Source organism: Trichosurus vulpecula, chromosome 4 (genome assembly GCF_011100635.1).
Source record: "Trichosurus vulpecula isolate mTriVul1 chromosome 4, mTriVul1.pri, whole genome shotgun sequence".
NCBI classification, from domain to species: Eukaryota; Metazoa; Chordata; class Mammalia; order Diprotodontia; family Phalangeridae; genus Trichosurus; species Trichosurus vulpecula.
Window position 1 is genome coordinate 119,998,759 of NC_050576.1, and position 18,434 is coordinate 120,017,192.

The 18,434-nt window shown below is 34.9% G+C and overlaps 1 protein-coding gene and 1 pseudogene across 1 annotated transcript in view; one reads left to right on the forward strand and one right to left on the reverse strand.

The window, feature by feature from the left end:
- USH2A (usherin) overlaps window positions 1–18,434 on the reverse strand; it is a 991,863-nt gene that overhangs the window by 654,559 nt on the left and 318,870 nt on the right. The gene's annotated exons all lie outside the window — the stretch shown is intronic.
- LOC118846609 lies at window positions 9,712–10,088 on the forward strand (annotated as a pseudogene).

An 18,434-nucleotide genomic window follows, 5' to 3' on the forward strand; every position in this document is an offset into this window, starting at 1 on the left:
TAAAATTTCCTAGCACAGTGCCTGGCACATTGTAGGTGTAATATATGTGCTTATTCCCTTCTCCTCCCTTATGTGTACCATGGAAAGGACTAAATACACATATGCCCACACCCAAAGAGTTTGATGCAGAAATATCAACATAAAATCAAGAGGGTATAAGGAGACAAGAAAGAGAATTAAAAGAGAGGGGATATTAAGCTAAGAAAAAAAATACTCTTTAAAGGATGGAGTATGAAGGGAAGATTACTCAAGGAAATAAAGAAAGGATAAGAACAAGTGATCTGGGGATTGGGTAAGAAAAGGGGTAGTGGGATAGAAGTAGATTACATCAAATATAGATCACTTCTACTGAGCACATTCTTTATCTCTTAGTGCCATCTTCTTTGTAGAGAGTAGGATAAGAAACAGAGAAATTTATAGAAGATGTGATGAAGGTAAATACACAGATTTATATGCAGAAAAACACAGAGAAAACAATAATAAATTAATGTGAATGAGATGAACTCACCTCCAAAATGGAGGAGGTTATCATAATGGATTCAAAAGCAGAATCTAACAATATGTTGCTTAAAGAAACATACTTGAAGAGGAAAGGTTGGCGCAGAGTTAAAACAAAAGGCTAAAGCAAAATCTAGTATGCTTCGGGGTGAATTTAAAAAAAAAAGATAGTAATCATAATCCGAGGCAGGAAAAGACAAAAATATATTTGATAAAAAGAGATAAATAGGGAAACTACATTATGCTTAAGCTTACTACAAACAATAAACTAAGATCAATACTTAATATATATGCGCTAAATGGAATAGCATCTAAATAGGCCAAAGAAAAATCATTTGACTTATAAGAAAAAATAGGCAATAAAACAATGATAGTCAAGGATCTCAACTCTCAGACCCAAGCAAATTTAAGTAAAAGATATACAAGAAAAAAAATAAAAACCTGAATATAATTTTAGAAAAGTTAGATATGATAGATCACTAGTAATTACTAAATGAAAACAGAAAAGAATGAAGTTCTTTCTCAGTAAACGTACACGGCACCTTAAAAAAATGGTCATTTTGTAGGGCTTCTTAAACTTTTTCCACTTGTTAGTCTTTTTGCACCTTTGGACATTTGTGGGCATTGCACGGCCTGGGCGCATGCACAGTACATAGTGCCATGCTTTGTGTTCAAAACTAAGGCTGCAGTGAAGTTGTGTGATGCAATATGGCAAGCACTGCCAGAAACACCTTGAATTCATTACACATTGGATTTTAATGTAATTTTGATTCATTGTGCATTCAGAAAACTCTTACTGTTAGCAATTTTTCATGACCCTATATGAGGTTGTGACCCACAGTTTAAGAAGCACTGTACTAAGGGATAAAATCTTCACAAAATGCTAAGATGTCAAAAATATCATTTACCAAAAATAATGCAAACTACATATGTGTGTGTATTCATGTGTTCACACACACATAGGTATAGATACACATGCACACACACACACACACACACACACACACACATATATATATATTAAAGGACCTTTGAACAAAGAGTAAGATTAATTGGAAACGTAATAATTTAGTCCTACAGTATTTGTGAGTCAAAGTAGAAATCATAAAAAATACTAAATTTCATCCAAGAAAATGCCAGCACTGAGACAACATAGCGAAATCTTTTGTGAAGCAACCAAAGAAGTCAAAAAGGGAATATTTATATGTCTAAATGCTTTGATCAACAAAATGGGAAAAGAGCAGATAAATGAATTGGGCATACAATTAAAACACTAAGGAACCAATAGGTTAATAAGTCTAAAAATGCGCCAAAATAGACATACTGAAAATCGAAAAAAAATTTAACCAGATTTAAGAGCAAATAAAAATCATTGCTTTAACTGGAAACTCTTTTTAAAGCTGAACTAAACCATTGGTTAATCTATTTTATTTAAAAGCAGTGAAAAGTATATGAATAAGAAATAAAGGAGATTAGTAGAAATATTTTGCCTAATCATATGTAGCAAAACAAAGCAGATATTTATAAAAACATAAAATACCCAGAAATTAAGAATTTATATAACCCAAACTCAGAAAACAGAAATTGCATACACAGCAAATGAACTCCCAAGGAAAACTACCTAGGTATAGATGGATTTGCAAATGAATTCTATCAAATATTTAAGAAAAAATAATTATGATATTACATAAACAATTTGCAAAAATAAGGAAAATAGATTCTACAGAATTCATTCTAGGGTACAAATATAATCTTGCTGAGCCTTAGCTACAGTGGGATAAAGCAAAGAAACAAAGCTATAGAACAATATCTCCAATGCATATTCTACATAAAAATAATAGGGAGACAGAGTAAAAGTCTAAGAAAATAGAATGGGAAAATAGGTTTTAGAATAATGCATATTAAATGAAGAAGAAAAATAAACATTTTTATTTCCCTACTTTACGGCAAGAATTATTTAAATGCTTTTTACAAATGGTATCTCATTTTATCCTCACAACAACCCTATTATTATACCCATTTAACAGTTGAGGAAACTGAGGCAAACAATGGTTAAGTGATTTGCCCAGAGTCATACAGCTAGTACATTTCTGGGGCTAAATTTGTACTCAGGTTTTCCTGAGTTCAGGCCCAACATTCTACCCACTGCACCACCTTTGTTCCCTCTAAAATTTTTGTATACAACCATTGAGGGAATTTTTTTTGTTTTTGCTATGTATATTTGTTATAAGAAATGTGTTTTTCTTTTCCAATTGTGGTAAGTGATGGGAGGTAGATGCTACAGATGTTTAAGTTTCCATTGAATTTGAAATGAGATCAGTATTATTTGTTTTACTATATTACTTACAAATGACTTCTAATGAAGTGGGAGTAATATGTAATTTTAATTAACATTAAAGCAAATACATCAATTCAACCTAAAAATAATATTTTGGAAAAGAAGCTACTGAAACACATCAAAATGATTATAGAACATTATGACCAGGTAGTGTTTTCACTAAGAATACAAGCTTTGTTCAATATTAGGCAAACTATGTATATAATGGATCTTATCAATAACTAAAAAGTAAAAAATAAAGATTGTATCAATAGATTTAAAGATTTTCTTCAAAAATCCACCAAAAATTAAATTACTATTCTCTTTAAAAAATACAATAAAGATAGGAATTAATGGGCCACACACTTTTAACATGCTGATTAACAAATATCTAAAGCCAAGAGTCATGATTATACGTAATAGAAGTAAACAAGAAGCATTTGAAGTAAGATTTTGGGTAAAGGAAGGATATCTATTATGACCGTTGTTGTTTACAATTGTGCTAGAAATGTTAGCACTATGAATAAGAAAAAAAGATTGAACAAGCATAGGCAAAGAGGAAACAGTAGTATCCCTTTTTGCAGATAATATCAGTGTTTACATAGGCAATGCTAAAGAGTTGACTAAAAATTAATTACAAGAATAATTTCAGCGAACAGGAATATATAAAATAAATTGACAAATCATTAGCCTTTCTCTATATTACTAATAAAATCCAGCAAGGAAAGATGGAAAAATTCAGAGAGAAGAAAGAGATTCATAATAACCACAGAATGCATTTTTATTTAGGATTCCACCTAATGAGAAACGCAAAGGAAATATATGTATCAAACTACAGAATGCTTTTTTATAAAAATATAGAACCCAGGCTGTGGGGAAATATTAATTCTTATGGTTGAGGTATGCCAATATAATAAAAAGATAAAAACTACCTAAATGAATTTACTTATTCATTTGGTTCATAAAGTAATTTACCAAATAATTTCTTTAGAGAGACAGAAAAAAGACAACAAAATCCATCTGGAAGAATAAGAGGTTAAGATTCACAAGGGAAATGATGAAAAAAAGTGGAGGAAGTGGGGTCTATTTGCATCAGATTTCACACTATTCTCAATGGTAATAATCATCAAAACTATCTGGTATTAGCTAAATAAATAAATTAGTAAAAAGGGAAAAGTCAATCAACAGAAGAGATTTGGTACATGAGTTAAACATAATAATAATATAATATTAAATATTATTAAAATTTATTAACAATTTTATTTATGTATATTATTTATAATAGAATTATATGTAATATAATTTATATAATATGTAATATAATATAATGTAATATATAATATATTATTAATAAATATTATTGAAATTATAAATAATTTTATAAATATAAATAATTATATAAATAATATTATTAAATTATAATAATAATAGTAGTTAATAAACTCATCGACTAGGGTAAGGATTGGTTATTTGACAAAATATGCTGGGAAAATGAAGGGTAGGCAGGAATAAAGTTCATACCAAGAGCAGACACCATACATCACAATAAGCTCCAATTAAATGGATACACGACCTAGATATAAAAGGTTACATATTAAAATAAAAAATTAGAAAGCACAGCTTTATCACATCCATGGGTAAGGGACAAGAGACAGAGAGCATCATGAAGAGTAAATGGACAATTTTGATTATGGAAAATTAAAATTTCTAAATAAAATCCAATAATATTAAAATTAGAGGGAAAACTGTTAAGTATAAAAATCTTTCTAGCAAGTTTCTCTAGTAAAAATATCATATTCAGTTGGTGTGTATGTGAAAGAGACAGAGAGAGAGAGAGAGAGAGAGAGAGAGAGAGAGAGGTAGAGAGAGAGCATAGAGTGCTGACCTGGAGTCAGGTAGTCTCATCTTCCTGAGTTCAAATCTGGCTTCAGATGCTTACTAGCTGTGTGACTGTGGAAAAGTTACTTAAACCTGTTTGCTTGAGTTTCCTCATCTATAAAATGAACTAGAGAAGGAAGTGGAAAATCACTTCAACGTCTTTGCCAAGAATACCCCAGATGGGGGGTCAAGAAGAGTTAAACATGAATGAACAACAACAATAATCAAAAAAGTGTGTGTGTGTGTGTGTGTGTGTGTGTGTGTGTGTGTTTCAAATATATATGGATGAAAGCCATTCCTCAATAGATAAATGGTCAAAGGACGTGAACTGTTCTCAGGAAGAAAGTCAATCCGTTGTGGCCCAGGAGTGCTAGGAACCCCAAAGTACAAGGGTACAGGGCACAGGTCTGCCTTGAAAGAATTCAACCACTCAAGCCTTCTTTCAGTCCAGTTAGAGAGTTTATTATAACACATATAGAAGGGTGCCAGACTCCTAGTGAGTCTGCAGTATATGTGAGTAATACATGTGGGCCAGATTTTAAGAATGTGCAAGTATATGATGAGGGTAAGATTAGTGCATTTATACAGAAAGACTGTGAGAAAATCTGGATGAGATCAAGCAGTGGCAAGTGGCCTGGGGTGACCTGGAAATAACCAAGAAAGAGGTCTGGATGGGATTAAGAAGTGTCAAATAAGCTAATTAAGTAATCAAGGTGGGCTGTGGTGGGCCAGATGCCTTGGATGAGGCACCAGTGATCTGGGCTACTGAAATGTATGGGAAAATTCAGGAACTGGGTTGCTTTCAAAGACATGGTCTTTTCCTTTCAGGGGTTCAAATCCCATCCGCATTAAAACCATCAACACCTATATGAGAAAATGATGCAAACTACTAATAACAATTTTAAGTGGTCAAAATAATCTTGAGATTCTACCTCATACTAATTAGATTGGCAAAGATGAGAAAAACGGAGAATGGTAATTGCTGGAGGGTCTGTAAGAAGACAGGCACACTGGTCCATTGTGGGTAGTTGTGTCCATCCATTCTACAGAATAATATGGAACTACTTCCAAAAGGTCACTGAACAATGCACATTCTTTGATCCAGTAGTACTTATGCTACACCTATGATCTAAGAGTAGAAGAAAGAAAGAAAACATAAAGAAAAAAATACATAAAGAAAATTTTTCACATAAAGAAAAAAAATGCTTGTATGAGGTTGTTTTATTGTAGCAAAGAATCAGAAAGGGAATGGCAATCAACTGAGGAATAGCTGATCGAATCATGCTATTGAATGTAATGGAATATTGTTATGCAATAAGAAATGACAGAAGGGACAATCTCAGTGAAACTCCTGTAACCTGCATGAGCTAACATAGAGTTAAGTGAGCAAAACCAGAACAATTCATATGATAACAACACTATAAAGAAAAATAAAATTTAAAAGATTTAGGTATTCCAATCATCAAAATGACCAGCCCAAAACTTTAAAAAGACTGATTAAGCATTTTATCCATCTCCTGACAGAGGTGGTGAACACAAGGTATAGAATGCATGTGTGTGTGTTACAGAGAGAAAGAGAGAGAGAGAGAGAGAGAGAGAGAGAGAGAGAGAGAGAGAGAGAGAGAGAGAGAGAGAGAGAGAGAGAGAGAGAGAAGAGAGAAGAGAGAAGAGAGAAGAGAGAGGTCTATCAATATCGTGGTCAATGTATAGATATAGTTTGCTCTCTTTTCTTGTTATCAGAATTGTGTTTTTCCTTCAGAGAGGATAAGGTAGCATTAATGCTGCCTGGGGTGGGGGGAGTGGGGAGGGGGGAATGGAAAAAAAGAAAAGAAGACAACTGAAACATTTTTTAAACACAAAGAAAATACCAAAGTTGAGAAGGAAAAAGTCAAGGAGAATTCATTTGAAAATAACATGCTTAAGTTATTATATACATTTTAAAAAGCAAATATTCTTAATAGAGATTCAAAGTTTTCTGTTCTTTTTGTATTTGGATCATTTTTCCTTTTGGACTATGTACACTAAGGTAATAATTTTAAAGTGTTTTCATTAAGCAATAAAAAAGGAAGCACATTAACTCCAATTTGGTTGAAAAATAAGTGATGAAGCTTGGACCCCTCACTTGTGTTAGACAACTAATTGGCAGGTCCATGGAGTTCTTCACATGCTATTTGTGGCTCCTGTTATTTGGAGAGAATAAAAAGACCGTTCAAAAGATCTTTATATTTGCTCAACAAAATGGATTACCTCCAATTCTAAAACCACAACATCCAAGAAGGTCTTTTGGGGGGGGCAGGAAATACAAGGGACAGATTTACTTCCCAGACTTGTCAAAAATCTCAGTGTCTATACAGTTATGAGATAAAGCATATCACTCAAAATCCAGTTCCTCGGCTTATAATTGGACTTTTTCTGTGAAACTTAAGTGCTATCAGTGATGAGCCTAGGAATTTTTTCCATCGAGAAATCTCCAAAATGGAAAGCAAAACCAGGGATTATTATTTTTTTTAATTTTATTGTTATGATTATAATACATTGCAAACCTTAAAGTGCTATAAGAATGCTAGCTATTGTTATTAATAAAATAATAATTAAGTACAATGAAGAGTACTAAAAGAAATTAGAAGGAAAGTAATAACATAATAATAATACTAGCATTCATATAGCACTAAGGTTTACAATGCACTCTTCAAATATTAGCTCATTTAATCTTCACAACCTTGTGAAGTGGATGTTATGAGAAACGGAAGGAGGAGTCCTGCTTCCACAGGAGTGACACCTAAACACACCCAGCTTTGCAGGAAAGGTAACAGGATGTGAGTCAGAAGTGACGGGTTCCAACCAGAACTGTGACCTAGCAGAGGCAGACTTCTGATTGAGTAAAAGCTCAGAAGCTTATACACATGCTTAACGAGTTGCTTAATATTAACCGACACACCCCTAGGGTGGAGAAAGCTAATTTGAATGCACATGCAATGCATGACAAGGGAGGGGGAACACATCAAGGAAAAAAAAAACATGGAACAGGGGTTCAAAAAGTCGCATCCAGCCAATGGGGAACAGGGGAGGGACTTGGTGGTCAAGAAGGGGAATTAAAAAGCCAGCTGTGCCCAGCACTTGAGGTGACTTTTCCTAGCGGTCACCTATGTGAAATGGTGTAAAATAAAAATCTTATTTCCTGAATTTCCTAAAGGCCAGGTGGAGTTTTTGGTAAGATGATTGTTTCTCACAATGTTATTTACATCCCCATTTTTCAGACCATGAAATTGAAGCTGAGAAAGATTAAGTCACTTGCCCAGAGTCACACAGCTTATAAAGGCCTGAAGCAAGATTCAAACTCAAGTCTTCCTAAATCCTAGTAGTGCATTCTGCTCTGTCTTTTGAAGAATGTTTGCCTCAGTTCCTCATCTATAAAATGAGGTAGACAAATAAATGGCAAACCACTTCAGTATCTTTGCCAAGAAAATCCCAAATGGGGTCATGAAGAGTCAGACACAATTGAAATGACTGAATAACAAAAGCAAAACCCTGACCAGAATGTAGTCCAAACATGCTGGTTAAGTACTGTTGGAATTGAAGAAGAAATACTAGGAAAAGGGAATAGTTTTAGCAGAAAAGTAATAATTTCTATTTTGGATATGTTGGATATGAGATGTCTATGGGGTATCAATGTTCAAGATTTCCAAAAGGCATTTAGAAGTGAGAATATATTTATTGGAAAAGAAAAGATGGAGTCTTGGTGGACACTTTATTCTCCTCACTACTCCCTATATCCACTGATACTGGCCTTCTTACTGTTTCTTGCATATGACAATCTGTCTCTTGTCACAGGGCCATCAGTCAATCGACAAGCATTTATTAAGATCTTATTATGTGCTAGGCACTCTGCAAAGTGCTGAGGTTACAAAAAAAGGGGAGGGAAAAGTTTGCCCTCCAGGACCTTACATTCTAATGAGGGAGACAACAGCAAAAAAAAAAAAAAATGGTGTTTACAAATATACAATTTGAATGGAATGACACTTTAGAGGGGAGGCACTAGGAGTTGGGGGTGGGAACGACTGGGCATTGACTTCCTGTGTGAGGCAGAATTTAAAGGTCCTTAAAGGAAGCTTAAAGCTCCTTAAAGTTAAAGGAAGCCAGAAGGTAAAGGGGAGGAGAAAGAGCATTCCAGGCATGAGGGATAGTCAAAGAAAACGCAATGAAACATTGTTGATGTCAAGGTCACAGTTTGCATGGGGGGATGTGGGAATAAGTGTAAGAAGACTGGAATGCTAGGAAGTCGTAAATCTAATCTTAAAAGGTCTTCTGAGACCACTTAATGCGAGCCATACTTCCTTGGGAATCCTTTCTAGGATATAACTAACAAAGGTCATCCAGCTTTTCCTCGAAGGGAACCATTATCTTCTACCTGTTTTTCCACGTTGGGATAGCTCTACTTAGTAGCAAGTTTTTCATTATATCAAATTTTCCTCTTCTCACCTTCTAAACACTAATCCTAGTTCTGAGCTCTTGGACTAAGAACAAATCTAACCCCACTTCCTCATAAAAGATTTTCAAATTCTTAAAGAGAGCCATCACAATTGCCTTAAATCTTCCCTTCTTCAGACTACTCATTCCCATTTCCTTCAACTAATCCTCATAAAACTAGAGGACCTAGATGTTGTTAGGTTGGAGTACATCAAATACAAAGCTTGAACCCAGTGACTTTAAAAAATATACAGAAATTCATGAGGGAAGAGGTTTGGGGGGCTAGGCAGGCACAAGAGATTATCCAGACTCTTAGGTCCAAAGCACAGGTTAGGGGTGGAAGAGAGAAGGATGTACAGAGACAGACTGAAAAAAACAACGCAACAATATGAAAAGGCCAGCTGGGTTTTGAATCCTAACAATTTACCTCATTCAAAGAATGTCAGTTCATCAACCAGCACTTAATAAGTACCCATTGTGTGCCAGGCACTGTGCTAAGTACTGGGGATATAAAGAAAAGTAAAAGACAGTCTGACCTGTTCCCCAGCAGGATGGCTCCCAAGAAGAAAGGTGGAGGGAAAAAGAAGGGATGCTCTGCCATCAATGAGCTGGTAACCAGGGAGTATACCATCAACATTCACAAGAGGATTCAAGGAGCAGGCTTCAAAAAGTGAGCTCCTCGGGCTCTAAAGGAAATCTGCAAACTTTCCATGAAAGAAATGGGAACTCCAGATGTACACATGACACCAGACTGAACAAAGCTGTTTGGGACAAAGGAATAAGGAATGTCCCATACCGTATCCAAGTACGTTTGTCCAGGAAATGCAATGACAATGAAGATTCACCAAATAAGCTGCATACCTTGGTTACTTATGTACTTGTCACCACTTTCAAAAGCTTACAGACAGTCGATGTGGATGAAAACTAAATTGAACTTCGTTTAAACAAAGTTATAAAATGTCAAAAAGAAAAGAAAAGCAAAAGACAGTCACTGCCATCAAGAAACTCACAATCTAATGGCCATGACAGCATATTCAATATGGCTATGCTATACTCAGAATGAGCTATTAGCTGATCGTTCAGTTAAAGGCAATGTAGCCATGATCCTGGACATTCACAACTTTTTATGAATCTATTTATTGCACCATAGAGATGACTCTTTAATTGACTGACCTCTGATAATAAACATGAGGTTGGACACAAAACAAGGCACTGTTTGTTCAACAAAGGTCCTTGCCTCTGTGATAGACAGAGGAGATCCAGCACAGAGTCCAAGTTAAAGAAGGACTTTCTGTGAATGCATCCTCCAGATACACCTATCTGTGGATGACATTGTGCTGACTGCATCTAGTCCAAGATCATTGTGAAGCCTCCTAGGAGAGATCTATAATTACTCAAGGAATTTGACCTGACCATCTACACAGGATAGCCAAAGCATATAAAAAAATATCTATTGCTCAGACTGCGACATGCATTTGTATGGATATCTTACAGTTTGTCCATCAGTATAGACTTCTGGGACGTATAGTACAAATGGACAAATGACTGAGGCCTGGAATTGAAAAGAACTGGCTAGATTGCATTCAGTAAATTGCAAAGTTCTTTTAAACAAAACTCCATCTTTTTAATACCAACAGACAGCTAGACTTAGAATGCGACAGTCTCTGAAGAATTGAAAACTAATATCGTAAAGAGGGTTATGGAGAGATGTATTTGATTATGAGCAAGCTGCAATATATGACCAATGTGGAGCTCTAAAGAACAGGAACAAGACATCCCATCAAGGCAATGTATGATAGGAAGGGAAGGTAGGCTGTTCACACAGCCAGGGTTGGAGATTATAGGCGGACAGCCAGAGCATTCCAGTGGTACCTTTGTGACAAGAGAAACAGAGGAAGGCCTCCACAATGTTAGCTGGTGTCTATGGGGTGAATTCATGGGAGGACAGGACAAGAGGTGTACATGATGGACAGGCACCAATGAGTTTAAATTTACATCACTGGAGAGAACTTTCAGATCTATGAGATCACATTTGCATATCTGTGTATTTTTAATATGTTCTCTGAATTTAGATAAATGATAATACTCTTGTACTGCCTAGGAATATTCTGTAAATAGATTGACAGATTAAATCAGTATAAGGTAAAGAAATCATAAATACTTTCATATCAATACAAATTTATGACAAAAATAAGCAAAGAAAGATATATTCACACCAAAACATTTGAAGTATTTTTAAACAACTAGGTCATATTTTTCTTTCCAAAATTACAGTAAATAATTTTATTTGAGAAGAAAAACTTTTTTAAAGTTCAAGTAATGAACTCCAAGAGAAAACACTCCTAATTTGTCAGAGATATGCATATGGCTATTACGGTAAAGGATTTTCTAAGTTTAATGTTTTAGTCTTTCTTCCAAAAGATGCTATTTTAATTTTATTAATAATTTCTAATGTTTCATTTAGCAGTTGGGTTGTTGGTGTTGTCGTCATCACTTTGTTGCCAAAGGAACATGAATTATTGGGGAAAATATTCAACTTAGAGTCAGAAAACTCATTCTAAATCTGTTGCTTAATAGTTGTGTAACCCTGGACAAATTCTCTGAGTCTCAACTTTTTCATCTATGGAATAGGGATAATAATTATACTATAAACCCCATAGACTAAAGATATGAGGAATAATGCAATATAAGATGTTTCATAGTTGTAAATAGCTATAAAATGTGAGTTATTATTTGGATTATTTGTTGTATCTTCTAAGATATTTTTAATTTTTATTTAGGATGTATTCCCCTTTGAATGGGAATGATGTTTCCTGGACTATGTGATCAGGAAAATCTTTTTTTTAAGTTTGTTTGGCATTTCCTAGGGAGCATGTTAATTTTGGAACAGAAATCTGTGATAAAATAAATGTTGGTCATAGTTGAAGAATGGCATAATTTTAAAATATTTTCAATACAGTCCTACTAATATTATGTAAAAACTGGGAAAAACCTAACTAGGTCAAACCAAAAGGTCGAATAAGCTTACATACAGTAATGATGAATGAATAAATTGAACATAGTATTTCCTATAAAAAAAAGTTTGTAGCCGGAGACAAAAAGGGATCACCTTGATTCAGATCTGGTGATTTTTTTTTCCATATTAAAATGACTAATTTGATACCTGTTTTTATTTTTTTTGCCACCCTATTATACTCACCACTGGTAAAACAAACAGGACATTTTAGCTTTAATCTTCTTACTACATAACCCAAATAACTTCAGTCATGTTTGCATTAATGCTGCATTAATCATGTTGTTGCGTATTAATGAGTTTTCAGGCTATGCTAATTACTGTCATAGATTCTGCAGCAGCCCATTAAATATACAAATTACAGAATTAAAGAGCCAGAGCTCTTCATGATTAATCTCTAAATGGAGAAAAACTAATGATGTCTGTACAAAGTTTCTCTCTACTTTTGGCTGAGTGAGCCCGGTGAACAATCAATTAGCCTATTTGAAGAATAAGAAGATCTTTCATATCAACTGATTTTATGTACGTTTTTCCTAGTGACAACAGACACATTCATGTTTGCCACAATATGGATTTCATTCTTTTAAAAAATATTTCTTGGCTTACCTTTATACACCCCTGGAATTCTACTATAACTTTTTGCTACAGAGCATTTTTTTGATATTGGGAAGGTCCATCTTGGACTCCATCCAAGAGGGCTTCACTACTGAAGTACCAAAAGGACCTCATTATTAAATAGCTACATTTATCAGGTGTTCCCATAATATGTACCCTAAGGAGAGCATTAAGAAGGCTGTATATGGAACAGTGGAAAGAGCATTAGACTAGGAAATGTGGATTTGGAGTCTCATATTTGTCACAAAATATCAGCATAACTTTAGGCAAGTCAATTTGATACTCTGGGTCTCATTTTCCATATTGTTAAAATATGAATGTTGGACTAAATGACCACCAAGGCCTCTTTGAGCTCTAACAATCTATGAATCCAGAATATATTTTTAATTTATTGTTAATCTAAGGGAAGAAACCTGGTACTATATGACTAGACAGTAGTAAATCTCTTTTCATCAAGGTCAAGGGTGTTATTATAGTCATTTATAATAATCCTTGATACAAAAAAGCGAGACACTTAGGTTCATTTCATAGAATCAAATCATTTAACATTGATTGAAGAAGAATCTATTCCCTGGGAAGGGCTACTCCCAATGTAGTCCAATGTAAACACAGCCAATCAAAATCTTATCTCATTTTTGGTTATAGAAGTACCATGAAGATAAATTAACTTTTAAAAAATTTCAACTTACTGATTATTGGTGTATATTAGTCAGTCAAGGGACTTTAGCCATGACATTTGTTTATATAAACCTACAAAATATAGAACCATACAGAGTCAGAGATGAAAAGCATCTTAACTATCTTCTAGTCTGACTTCTTCATGTTACAAGGTATAGTAATACAGGCCTGGGGATGTTAAATGATTTGACTAATACCACATATTTATTTCAAGTATTTCTTTAAATAGTTTAATGCTAAGCCTCCACATGACTATTATTTTCAGATAATGTTATACCTGGTAATTTGTTTATCTAGTTTTTCATATGTTTGTGGTATATGTATTCTTACCCACTGTTCAAACCTGCTTGTCATATCACTCCCATTACTGGAAGTTCTTGTGTAGTAAAAGACAATAGCCTTGTCTTCTACACTTATGACTCTTCAAACCACATTTATCATGGCTTTCTGTATACAAAAAGTACTCAAATCAATGTTCTGGACAGAAATATAGTATGCTGAAAAGGGCACTAGGTTTAGAGTCAGAAAACCCGGCTTTTAGACTCCATACTGTCGAATGTACCTATGAATCAACCCTGGATAAATAACCTTAATTTTCCTGAGCCCCCAGTTTATCTATTACATTACTTGGTTCATAACTTGGTTAGAGTAACAATCAAATGAAATGTGTGTGACAATGATCTGTAAAACAGGGAGAATTTTTTTTTATTTCAGTGAAACTGATCAAGAAGTTAGGTGGCCAATGATTGGAGAATGGATGAACAAACTGAGGTTTATGAATATAATGGAATGTTACTTTACCATAGGAAATTACAGACATGAGGGATTCTGAGAGACACATGTTTGCTCACATGAATTGATACATAGAAAATACCACATAATCAGGAAAAAAATATCCATTGATTATAATAATGTAAATTAAACGAAGGCTAAAAGAAAACTGAATTCTGAACAATTGTAATGTTCAATGTTGGTGCTGGAGAAGAAATAAAAAATGCCTCTTCAACTGAGAGATGGTGGACAGGGGTGGAGGAAGGGCTAGAAATTTGAAATTTTGCATACATTGTCAGGTGTAGTCATTGTGTCAATTTGTTTTTCATTGTTAAGAGGAAGGGCTTGAGAGGTGAGGGAGGGATATCTGGAAAGGACTGTTGTATACAAACAAAACCTTACCTTTAAAAAAAAACTTGTTTTCTACAAGCATTCATTATCTCTCCCACTGCTCCTTTAATTGAACAACAAACAAATCCTCATGACATACATAGTTCAGCAAAACAAATCCCTACATTATCTATTTCATTTCTAAAAATATGTCTCATTCCACTTTGTAACTCTTCCTCCTCTCTCACAGGGAGCTCTGATTCCTCTTCAGTCCTCTGGATTTTTGGTTTATCATTCATTGCATTAATCAGAGTTCCAAAGCGTAACTTTGAGCGTAACAGAGTTCCAGGTAACTTTTCTCTACAATGTTGTTGTCATTGTGTATATTGTTCTGGCTCTGCTCACTTCACACTAAGTCAGTTCATACAGATCTTCCCAGTTTCCTCTGAAATTGTCCATTTCAGCATTCTTATGGCACAAAAATATTCCATTATATTCATATACCACAATTTGTTTAGCCATCCTTCAATAGGTAGACACTCCCTTAGTTTCCAGTGATAAAATTTATTTTTTAAAACATATCATATTGTTAATCATAGAAAAGATCAGGAGATCAAACACAGAAATCCCATATCAGATAAAAAGCTAATAGCTATGCTTTGTGAGTCAGGCTAAATATAAGGCAAAAACCAAAGGAAGATTTCTTCTCCTATAAGGGCAGGACTTACACAGACCAGAATATGATCATTTATTTTTTCTCACTGAAAAGCAGGACAGTGACCCTCTAACCCCATACTCTTCGCTGGCATTAATGACTTCACAGCTATAAACCAGGCTTGACTAAGTTCAGTGGAGACATTGTCTATAAAGAAGGACTTCTCAATATTGTAGATTTTCTTTCCCCACACAAAGGTAAGCATCAATCAGCGATGCAAAGAGCACCTTTTGGACTGAGTTGCTGATGTTTCGGGTGGTAATTTAAATAGAAACCTTTTGTCTTTTTAGCAGCAATTGTATAAACACAATGTTGCCCAGGCAGAAAGTAATTAAATTGATAGAGGAAAGAAACATGACTTGAACTGGATAAAATACAAATACATCAAAATTAAAGTCAGTGTAATGAGCTGAAACACTGCAAATTTAGACAACAGCACATTAGCCAAAGCAGAGAAAACCCCATCATGCCGCATCAAAGCAGACAGAAAGCACAATAAGTTGGAAATCCTGCAGCAAGCGAAGAAGCTTATTGATTAGATACTGTGTATACTGAACAAGGGAATCACTAAAAAAAGGGGGGACAGGGAAATACAATAGGCCAAAGTAGAAATATAACAGGAAGAAGAGGAAAAAGGTACAGATAGAAATATAAGACAAAGCAAAAGCTCAGATTTATACATAAATTCAAGTCAGAAACTGAGTGAGAAATACAAGTCATGGTAGAAACATAAGATCAGCAGAACATACTCAGGCTAACCCAAAGTTTGAAAGAACAACATATTCAGGAACAAACTAGCCAAATGCTAATGATTCAAAGAAGGGTGGCAACAATTGAAAGTACGAAATATACCACACTCCATGCAGTCACCCAAAAGTTATACAGATCCTTTCCTCTGTCATAGGACATGACATACACAGGCAGAAAACAAGCTTAAATTCTGGAAGAGAGGGTTTTATCAGGATAAGACTAAAAACTTCAGAAACCTTTCTTTTTACTGACATTTATGCAGGACACCCTAGGCTTTTAAATAGAAAGCTCTAAATTCAACTGCTACCTCTTACATATGCCAGCTATCATAGCATCACCTCCCTATTCGCTCCTCCATAATGATACTCAAGAATAGAGACAACTCTTCATAGGAGCAGTGGGTTTCATAAGCTTATAAAGAAGAATTTATAACTAGACCTTCATTCTAGTTGCTCTTTCTCCACTTTTGGTCATCAAAGACCAGGACAGTATCTGTAATATAAATGGCAAAAGGAACCATTTTGGTGAATCATTCTATTAATACATGTTGGCACCCTCTCTCCAACTTACAGTCTTAAAGAGTTACCTTCAGCATGTAGTGATGAAATGACTTGACAAGGGTCATGCGACCACTACGTGTCAGAAACAGGGCTAGAACCCAGGTGAGTATTCCTGGCTCTGAGGCTAGTCATGGATAGCTTCTTTTAAAAAGGGGCTATGTACCTCTACACTACTAGACTAGACTCAAATATTTAGGAAACATTGTTAATGATTATTTTGTAGGCTTTAATTCGATCACAGTTAATAAAAAGCAGGGATTTGTCTGTTTAATAAAATTGGTAACTCTAAGAACTGTCTCGGACCTCCCACTTCCAATCACTATATATTTTTAATCAACACAGTGGATACGTGATCATATACATCTTAAGAATCTTGCCACATCAATGGCAAACAGCTCCAGAAAAGTCAAACATCCTAGCTTCAAACGTTAGCCTTAAGTACATCTTTTTCTTCCAGAAAGGTGAATAGTAAAGGAAGACTCAAAGTTGAGCTTGAAAGTAAAGGTCATACACTATTGAATCATACGTATATACCCATTGAGATGTTTATTATTGGATCCACTTTGTCTGTCACGGCCAACACTGGCAACATTTGCTCTTCTTTATCAGATTTGTTCCATGAGTAAATTTGCAGCACGATGTTAGTGCTGCTATTTCTGGCCCTTTTACAGAGACCTTGCTAATTTCCATCTGTGCAGGATGCTACTTTTAAAAATATAACAGAGATGATACTGGAAAATGACTCAAATACTTTAGCTTTCTCACTACCTTAAACTAGACGAGCAAGACCAATCAGTGAATGCAGAAATCAATGAGCCTAGAGTGCATACCAAAAAGGATCAAACTGAATGCTGCTGTGGCAAAACTGTCACGGCATTCATTTATTCATTTTGCTTTTTAAAATGTTATTTCTTTCCTTGGAGCCATGATGGACCATCAACATCACAGGAAAGTGATCAGAAAATGCCCACCAGCAAGAGGGGCTGTCTACATTCTAAAAAACCAAAATGCTAGTGCAGAAGTTAGCTTAGTTTCAAATTTTTCACAGTCATCAATCCAGAACACACAACTCAGGATGAATAGCTGCGACGATCCTGGAACTCTTATGGGGACGTAAGGCCAACCCAGAAGCTAGATAAGATGCAAATACTCCCAAATTTATGATCAAAGGCTTTATACATTTATAATATTTGAATAGTACAATTTTGATAGAGGTTACCTAGATGCAGATTTTTGGACTGAAGTGATATTTAGGGTTTTTTTGGGGGGGGAGGGGTTGTATATTGGAACATGTAGGTATGTGTTTAATGTATGTGCACCTTGTAACAATATATGTTGCTTTGTGTAGGTCTATATATATATACATACACAAATGCACATACAAATACAATGTGACCGCAAACCCAACTTGAGAGAATACTTAAGTTGGATGTGACCAAGCTTTCCATGAGCTTATAGGCTTTAGTCAACACAATTTAGAGGGGGAAGGATTCAGACAGAACTGATAAGAAGGATTTTGCCTTTCATTTTCACTCTCAATGCAAAAGGAATGAACATGATACAATGTCTGGTCTTTCCCTCACTCCCATTCGTCATCCCCACTATGTCCCTGATGTTCTCCAACACTGCCCAGTGCTTTCCCACACTTTATCTCCTTCCTACAAAATCTATTCTCAACTGACGGTTGATAGAAAATCACAATTATAATGATCATTTATATAAATTTAGTTTTAAGTTTTGTGAGGCAGCAGAGCACACCATAGTAGATAGAGAGTGGACCTTGAAGCCAAGAGGACCTGGGCTCAGATCCTCCCTCTAATGAATACTACGTGACTCAGGGCA